Genomic DNA, 9476 nt, shown 5'->3' on the forward strand with positions numbered 1-9476 from the left:
GCCAATCTGTGCTCCTTCATGACCCCACTTAAACTGTATTGCAATGTTTAAAATTCGTTCACATACATGTGAACCTGGGAAAGTGTTATCTGATTTAGGTCTATCTGAGAAAGCAGAATCCTCAGTGTGCAATGAGCCATCCTGAAACACGTGTATAAATCTCAATGACTGCAGTTTGGCACTGGTAGGTATAGGGCTGACTCAAGTTACAATGAATGAAGCTGGTGAATCCACCTGCTCACTGTCTATGCACTGCCCACCAGGCCCTCTCTACTTTGGTTTATCCTCTGCAGGAGATAAAGCAAAGATCGAAAGAATGGGAGTCCAGACAGTGCTAGTGTTATGGTATCAGAAGGAGAATGCTATGTGCCAATAATCACTCCCATTCAGACCCTTCCATCTGGGGAAAGTGACTTGCCAATGTGCTGGCAGCATTAACATCTTATAATTCATGAATTCTGAGGATGTAATGCCTGGGTGTGGCCCAGTATCTCTGCTATTCTTGTCTGGATCATGAACAAGAAGTTTCTTATTTTCCCTTCATGGACAAAATTCTGTCATCCTCAATTATCTCCCACCCTATTCCCAGCAAAAGAACTGTTCTCAGACTAAATGCTAACTATCTTGCTTAGGTAAGGGGCAGAGAATATGGGGAACATGATCCCCTGACAAGATTCCTACTGGATATCCTTTATCTGGCACACAACTCAGCAATGACAGATAACCAACTGAGGAAAAACCCTGTCTTTTCCCACTATGCCTGTCTGCTAGGGCCAAGTAGATATGGGATTATAAAGACATGTTTACCATTTATTATTAGTTATTAGAGTGGAAGTATTTATTTTATGAAATCCTCTTTATTAAGAGGATTACTTAAGTATTATTGCACAATAATAAATTTTAAATATTAAAGTGAAATGTACCTGAATTACTTTGCTTTCCTGAACTACAAAGAATAGGGACTCGGAGTAAAAGTAAAACTAGAAATTTGTTCCATTAGAAAAAAATCAGCAAGAATAGAGTGAAAGAAGATCCCTGTGGTTTCTTTTGCGGGTGGCGGGAACAAAGTCATTCACAATGCATGAACAAAGTAAATGGAAAGACAAAGATGGGAGCCAATGAACAGACACTATCACTCACACTGCTCTGATGAGGCTGAGGTCAAAGCCCGCATTGCTTTTCTTCCCCTCCAGCACATGCAGGGCAGGTCCAGGCAGTAGATGGAAAAGAAGGAAAGACACACCTTTGGGAGGGTCAAAGAATGAGGCAAGAATGTAGCCTTGAATCTTTGCTGAGGAGTTTTCTAAAGGTAATGAGAATTGCCTTAAGTGCCAAGTCCCCCATGGCATTGAAGAGCAAAACACTGGTAGGTATTTTGAAATATGAAAACTTCAAACACTTCAAGTTATCTTAGTCTAACATTACCATTTTCTCTTGTTCTAAAAATTAATAAACTATGCATAGTTTGTTTGAGAAGCACAGAAAGTTCATGTATTATGAGTTTCTTCAAAAATAAGATACCTAGTAAAATAGTAGTGCCAGAAATGTCACATCAGAGTGAGCATGTAAGAATTAAGACATGGTGGTTTTTTAAATTTATTTTTACTGGTGCTTTATAATTAAACATAATAGTGGAATTCATTATGTCATATTCACATATGCACATAACGTAATCTGATCAATCTCATTCCCCAGTACCTAATATTGGGTAATTTAATTGCTAATACTGGTAAACTGTTAACACTGTTAACATTGATAATTTAATTGCTAACACTGGGCAAGTTCTGGCAAGCTTGTAAGGATTGATCACTGACGTGGGTCCTCTAGGGTCTACACGCAGCTGGACAAAGAGTTCCTGAAGTCACACAAATGCAAATACAATCACATATCTAAAAATACATATACATGTGTTTATCTATTTATAGTCTACAACCTACAAGGGTTCTGTTTAGAAGTTTTGAGTTTATAATGATATAAAAGCACTACCCATTCGTTTTTTTAAAAAATCATACTTCAAGTTTAGAATTTGGCTGTTTTTCCCAAATTATAAAGATGATATTTGGAACTCTTTTTTTGTGATTCTAGGGATTTGTGATGATGTGGAGCTCCCCACCAGCCTTGCAATCACAGGGGTAAACAACTAATGTTCTACACTGCCCTGGATTGCTCAACTATCATGTTCAGTAGGTTAAATGCATTTTGACATGATATTCTCAACTACAGTGAGTTTATCAGAACAGAAATCACCATAGTCATGGAAAATTTGTGTTTATTTAGTGATTAATATAATTAAAATTCCACCTAATAATCAGGTTGACTCCTGGTGAAAATCAAATACTTTGGGAATCCCTGAGGAATGAAAGATAAACACCAACTGATATCTCTTGCTTTATGGAACAGTGGAGCCATTGAAGTAAGAGCCCACACCATCCAGGAACAGTCCACATGCAAGGTTGCTGCCAGGACAGGAGTTCATTGATCTATGGCAGGTTTAAATTACATAAAACAGAGGCTAGACTCATGCTCTCCCGGGCTCAGATTCGTTCATATGGGTAAGAATTAACATTGAAAAAATCCCTTTGTCTCATTCCCTTTGCAACATTGCTACGATATAATTCAGTCACTCTTCTTTCAACATGAGAAAAGCAGAATAACCCATCCATGGTCACCCTGACTATAGCATGGTGGACATGAATGGAATAAGACAATATCATTGATGGAAAACTGAATCAAGACAGGTCTGCACCATACTGGGAGAAGGAGACATTTACAGAGGATTTCCCTAAAAAGTGCAGGAGCTGCACCTTCAGGTGTGTACTTGACCCTCTGTTCCTGCCAAAGAAGCATTGGAAAGATACGCATTCTGAGCCCATGTCACTCAGACCACAGAGGGAAGTGTCACTGCTCAAAAAGAGGCAGGGGGGAGAGGAAATATGTTGTATTATTTCACTATGGAAAGATGATGGAGTCTGAAAAAGAATTGAATTTCTAGTCTTTTTTGTATGAAATACCCTCTGCACAAGGCTGAAGAAGTATTTTCTGAGCTAGGGGGAATCTGTGAGCTCAGGGCAGGTTTGAGTCTTGCTTCCTTATGAACTTGGACCACTGTGGAAAGTGTTGCTGCTTGAACATGAATGGCAGTGATTATCAGCCTCATCCTCAGACTGAAGATCTGATCCAGTTCAGGGAGACTGTGGGGCCTGACTTGGAGCCAGAGAGACAATCAGGGATCCCTGATCAGGGCCAACTATTAACATAAATTAAAAGTTTAAGGATCATGCCTGGAAATTGTTGGTATGGGAGACAGAGTTATATACCCGGATGTCATTTCTGGTTCCAGCACAGGATCATTCATCCAGGAGACCCTGAGACTTAGGGAGGCTGAGTGGGGTAAGATTGGGCTCAGGGCCTTGAAAAAAAGAAGAAAACACACTGGTGAGCTAATACTAGGCCCAGGTGAACCTGAGCAAAAGGAGACAAAGCAATAGCTCAGATGTCCTTGTGTGTCACTGGTGCCCTGAGTGAGGTGTGTGAGAAAGAGTAGACCCCAGGCCATGCATGAAACACTCCAAGAGTACTGCCTCTTGAGACACCAGCACTGAGCCTGCCTTCCCTGGGCCTCTCTTATCCCCTCCCCTGCCTCAAAGAACAGAGAGGCCTCCATACAAATCTACTTCCTGCACCTGCCTCTCCTCAACTCCATCTGACCTGTCCTGGACTCTATGTAGATCCTTCTGTATCATTGGACAATGTCATGGGTTCTCCAAGGATCAGGATCAGGAATTGTTTATTTCTGCTTTGCACAGGAGAGAAAGATCTGCTGAAGGCCCACATCTCAACAAGCTTCTGGCTCTTCAATGTTTCTGCTGTGATGTGTCTCTGTCAGCCTCCAGACCTGAGGCATATCCCACAGTGCCCTCTGCTGGTGCCCACTCTCTTGGGTCTTATGCTGTTAGGAAACAATGTTGCCCATTCCAGAAACAGTGATGGTTTTTGGTGCTGGAGTCTCCCCAGCTGCAGTCTTGTTCCTGTCCCACCCCTATACCAAGTGTGGAAGCATATGCAGCATCAAATTCCACTAGCATGTCAGTGATTCCCAGGCCACTCACACAAAGCATATGGACCATCCAGGGCACATATGAGAGGGAACCCAGTGTAGGGAACACGGAACCCTGGCTAGGGTCACAGTCCTGACTCAAGTCTACAGCTCCCATTCTGCCCTGTCCACTCCTGAGTAATGACCTGTCCTTTCTCAGCCTCTGAATCTCAACCTGAGAAGGGCAGACCATGAATCCTTACTCTGTTTAGGGGATCTATGGGGAGATGAGAGTGAGATGAGACAGGAAAGTTTTGGAAATGGGTCATTTCTATATAAATAAGAGCATTTATTTTTATTTTACTTTTTTCTTTTTAGTTGATATTTTACATTAAGGGGTGCAATGTGGTGATATTATACTTGTATACATTGTGGATTGTTTGAATCAAACTAACGTCCATCACTTCACTTATTGTGCTTTTCAAACAGCACTATTGAGTTACAATTCACATATCAATAATTCACCCATTTGAAGTATACAATCTTATGGCTCTTGCATGTTCACAGAGATGTGTGCCCAACACCACCATCAATCTTAGAGCATTTTCATTGCCCAAGAAAGAAACTTCATAAACTTTAGCAGTCATTTCTCTCCTCTCACCATATCTACTCCACCTACCTGCTGAAAAACTTGCCTTTCTACTTTCCATTTCTATATACTTCTCATTCTGAACTTTTCAAATAATCTGTTTATGAGAAGAATGTTTAAAATACATTCTTTATATCTGTTCTTTTTAGATATACCTGACAGAGTATATTTTTACATATCATACATACATGGACTACAACCCATTCCAATTTGGATCCCATTCTTGTGGTTGTACATAATGTGGAGTTACACTGGTCATGTTAAAATATAGTCTTTTATCAATTTTGAAATGTATGATACATTATTATTAACTCTGGTCACTGTGCCATTCAATAGATCATATAATTCGTCCCTACTAACTGAAACCTTTTACCCTTTGACTAACATGATGCTTCCCATCCCCTACCCCACCTCCCCGCAGTAAATGGAATAACCATCCGACTCTTCATGTATGAGTTCTGCTCTTTTAGATTCCACACATAACTGAAATCGTGCTGTGTTCATCTGTTGTGCCTAGTTTATTTCACCAAGCATAAGAGTCGCTTATTTTTATCATAAACTTCATGCTTCTCTAACAATGTTATTCAGTTTTATGTTTATTCATTAAGTCAAGAGAGGGGGTGGCAGTGCATCCTGGCTTGGTGTAGGCATGGCGGCCCGTGTCCTTCCCGCCTGTGTCCACAGCCTTCCCGCGCCCTTCGCGCTGCTGCCCCAGGTCCCTGCACCGGCCCTGGCCCTGCAGCTCAGCACGGCTTTGTGTCCCACGGGGAACCCGACGAGTCCCGGGACCACGTAGCCGGCCTTAGTGCTCACGCAGTTTCCAGGGAGAGTTACAGTTGTGCCGCCAGTATAGCGACGCACCCCCTTTGACGTTAGAGGGAATCAAGGACCCTGTTTTGTGCGTCCTGCAGCTCTATGACAAAATCGATCCAGAAAAGCTTTCGGTAAATTCGCATTTTCTGAAACACCTAGGCTTAGACAGTTTGGACCAAGTGGAAATTATCTTGGCCATGAAAGACGAATTCAGGTTTGAAATTCTGATATAGATGCAGAAAACTTAATGTGTCCACAAGAAATTGTTGATTGCATTGCAGATAAGAAGGATGTATATGAATAAAATATCAGACCCCTTTTCCTCAGTGAGAGAGGACTCAGATGATACTGGTAAGTGTGTGGAAGTGAGAATCCATTCTGGCATCACCACTGACTTTGACAGAGAAGCTCTCCTGGACTTGTATTTAACTTCTCCAAGTGTACTGCCCTTTGAAAATGAATCTATAAAACCAAAAAAAAGAGAGAGAGAGAGAAGTGGGGGTGTTTTTCCATCCTACCCCATGAACATGGGATGATAAAACTGACTTTTCTTAATCAAGGAGCGTATAATAAGGACAGAACAATTACCCTTAAAATATCCACCACTCCCCTTTTATTTTCAGGAAGGACTTTTAAAACTAATTGTCTTTCTAGTTCTTGCACCATAAAGGTTCAGACCAATTTGATTTCCAAATTAAAAATGACATTACACATTTTTGGACTCTACTTAAGACACTGTAAGCACACACCACCTTTTCTCTGACACAATCCAGGGATTAAAACCTGGGGCAGTATGCATGGAACATCTGTGTGACCTCTTAGGAAAGTGAACCACTGAAGGCAGGAGACGCCAGCACACCAGAAACACCACACCAGCAGAGTTTTCCACTTTCCCCCCATTTCCCTATTCTCAAGGCAGCCTGGGACCTGGAAGGGCACCAGCTTTAGACAACACAATTGCACAAAAAGAACTCCAGGGCTGGGGATATAGCTCAATTCATAGAGTGCTTGCCCTGGGTTCAATCCCCAGAACTGCAAGAAAAAAAGAGAGAGCATTCCAGAAGAATTCCCACTGCTCTGAGAAAAGGAACTCCTAATGCTCTGAGAAACATTTAGAATATGCACATTCTTCTGATATTTTTCTCCCTTCCATTATGCATGATCCAGACTCCAGAAATTTCTTCCAGGGGACAAGAGTGACATTGGAGACTCTGGGGGCTTTCCCTCTCATTTGAAGAACTGATTTCCCAAGAAAGTGACATTTAACACCTTATTTTTGTTACTCTCTGTCCTCTTGGTACTTGATGTGGGCATGACCTCAGTCAAAGTGCCCATCAGTGTGAGAAAACTAAAGTCCCTGTTTTGTTGCCAGAAGACCAGAAGAGAAGACCTGAGGATCCTCACATACTAGAAAGATGTGGAGAGGAATGAGTTTAGGAAAACCACCCTGAAACTTAGGTTCAACTTTGAGCTGCCCTTATTTGGATCTTACCTAAAGAAGGCAGGAAAGGTTTTAGACAAATAATTAAGGTGTATACTATTACCCTGACCCCAGGTAACTATTGTGTAGCTCACATTTAAGGAATATCCAAATATCATGGCAAGGTCTTCTTAATTGATACAATGTAGAAATCACAACCTATAGAAAGCTGGTTAAATACAACTGGGAAGAGAGTCTGCAAAAACAAAAATATCAACATGAATTTTAAGTAGTATCATAATATCATAACATCAAATTATTTATATCTTGGATAGATAACAAGACCACTTAGCATATGAAGAACCAGGAAAATCTCAACTGATACAGGAAGGACAATGAATAGATAACCCTGTCGACCTAAATAGGACACACATTATCACAACTGATAATATGTTGCAAAGAATCTAAACCAGATGTTTTAAAACAATGCAAGAGAAAATTTGAAATGGAAACCCCATTTGACCCAGCTATCTCACTCCTCAGATAAAATCAGCATACTACAGTGACACAGCCATATCAATGTTTATAGCAGTTCAATTCACAAATAGCTAAACTATGGAACCAAACTAGATACCCTTCTACAGATGAATGGATAAAGAAAATGTAGAATGTATATACACAATGGAATATTATTTAGCCATAAAGAATAAAATTTTGGCTTTTGCCAGTAAATGGATGGAACTGGAGACTATCATGCTAAGTGAAATAAACCAGTTCCAAAACACCAAAGATTGAATGTTCTCTCTGATATGCAGATGCTAACACACAATAAGGGGGGCAGAAGGGCAGAATAGAAGTTATTTGAATTAGACAAAGGGGAATGAAGGGAAGGGAAGAAGGATGGGAATAGGAAAGACAATAGAATAAATTGAACATAACTTTCCTTATGTTCATATATGAATACATGATGAGTGAAACTCCGCATCACGTACAATCACAAGAATGGGATCCTAATTAGAATAAGTCATACTCCATATATGTATAATATGTCAAAATACATTCTACTGTCATAAATCTCTAAAAAGAACAAAAAAAATGATGCTAGGAAGCATCTTGAAATGAATGTAGAGACTGAAAGTTATGGCAAAGAAATATAAGATATAATTAATCATAAAGGGGAAGTACCAGAGATGCAATCTAGAGATAGGATTAAGAGATTAGTCATGGGTAAAGGAAAAATTAGTGATCTTGAAGTCATAGCAAAGAAACTGTCCCATATAAAACACAGCAGGGGAAGGACTTTATTTTATTTTTACCTATTTTATTCATTTTACTTATACATAATAGTGGAATTCATTGTTACATATTGATACATGCACACAATATAACAATATAATTTGGTAAATATCATTCCCCAGTATTTTCCCTTTCCCTCCCATCCTCAAAAGGAAAATAATTTTAAATGATCTAAAAGGACTTCTGAGCTGGGCACAGTGGCACACACCTGTAATCCCAGCAGTTTGAGAGGCTAAGGCAGGAGGATTGCGAGTTCAAAGCCAGCCTTAGCAAAAGAGAGGAGCTAAGCAACTCAGTGAGACCCCATCTCTAAAGAAAATACAAAATAGGGCTGGGGATGTGGCTCAGTGGTTGAGTGCCCCTGAGTTCAGTCCCTGTTACCATAAATAAATAAATAAATAAGGTAAGGAGCTCGGAAATGGTAACAATGTCCTCACAACATACTAAGTCTGCAAACATCAAAATCAACTCCTCTTAGAGCTGTCAGAGAATCAGTGGTCACCTCACAACTTACCTACCTTCCACTTTCAGACTCTTCAGTCTGCTCTCTATATAACGACTATGGAGTGCTTGATGAGATCTGCCTGCTCATGAACAATCTACAAAGCATCCCTTAATTGTTTCTTTCTGCGCTCACCATGAGACCAGACTCCTCCCTGCTTCCCCAACCTTGCAGGATCATCTGCCTCCCCAGATTTTCTCTGAGTCCCATCCTGGGTCCCAGAATCCTGAAGGGCCTGATTTAAAGGGCTCCCACCCACTCCTTGAGAACCCACATTGACCAAGGAAAAGCTGTAGCCCCCAAGAGATGCAGCCGCTTCCCATATTTCCACACTCTCCATCTCACCTCATCCCCTGCCTGGTGCTTGGTACGTATAAGGCTCCCAATTAAATGAAGAAAGAAAAAGAAGGAAAGGAGGGAAGAAAGAGGAAGGAAAAGAGCAGAGGGTAGAAAGGGAGGGATGGGCCAATGCATATGTATGTGGGTAAATGAGTGGGTGAATTGGTGGGTGCATGATTGAGTAGGCACTTGAGTGAGTGAATCAATGAATAGTTTGGTGGATGGATAAATCCAAATCATGAGAAGCACAGAACTTTGGTACCTATTGTCTACACGTAAAGGGACTGAACTCAATACTTGGGTTCCAATCCCAGTTATGAATGTGGTACGACCCTGGGCCATTTCCTTAATGCTTTTAAGACTTGTCCCCTCAGACCAGGGAAGGGAGAGAATGTAATTCTGGAGATCCTGGCCACCAACA

The 9476-nt window shown here is 40.8% G+C and overlaps 1 pseudogene; it reads left to right on the plus strand.

The window, feature by feature from the left end:
• Window positions 1–5334: 5334 nt before the first annotated feature.
• LOC124990177 (acyl carrier protein, mitochondrial-like) lies at window positions 5335–5802 on the plus strand (annotated as a pseudogene).
• The last annotated feature ends 3674 nt before the right edge of the window (window positions 5803–9476 follow it).

This window comes from Sciurus carolinensis, chromosome 8 (genome assembly GCF_902686445.1).
Source record: "Sciurus carolinensis chromosome 8, mSciCar1.2, whole genome shotgun sequence".
Classification (NCBI taxonomy): Eukaryota; Metazoa; Chordata; class Mammalia; order Rodentia; family Sciuridae; genus Sciurus; species Sciurus carolinensis.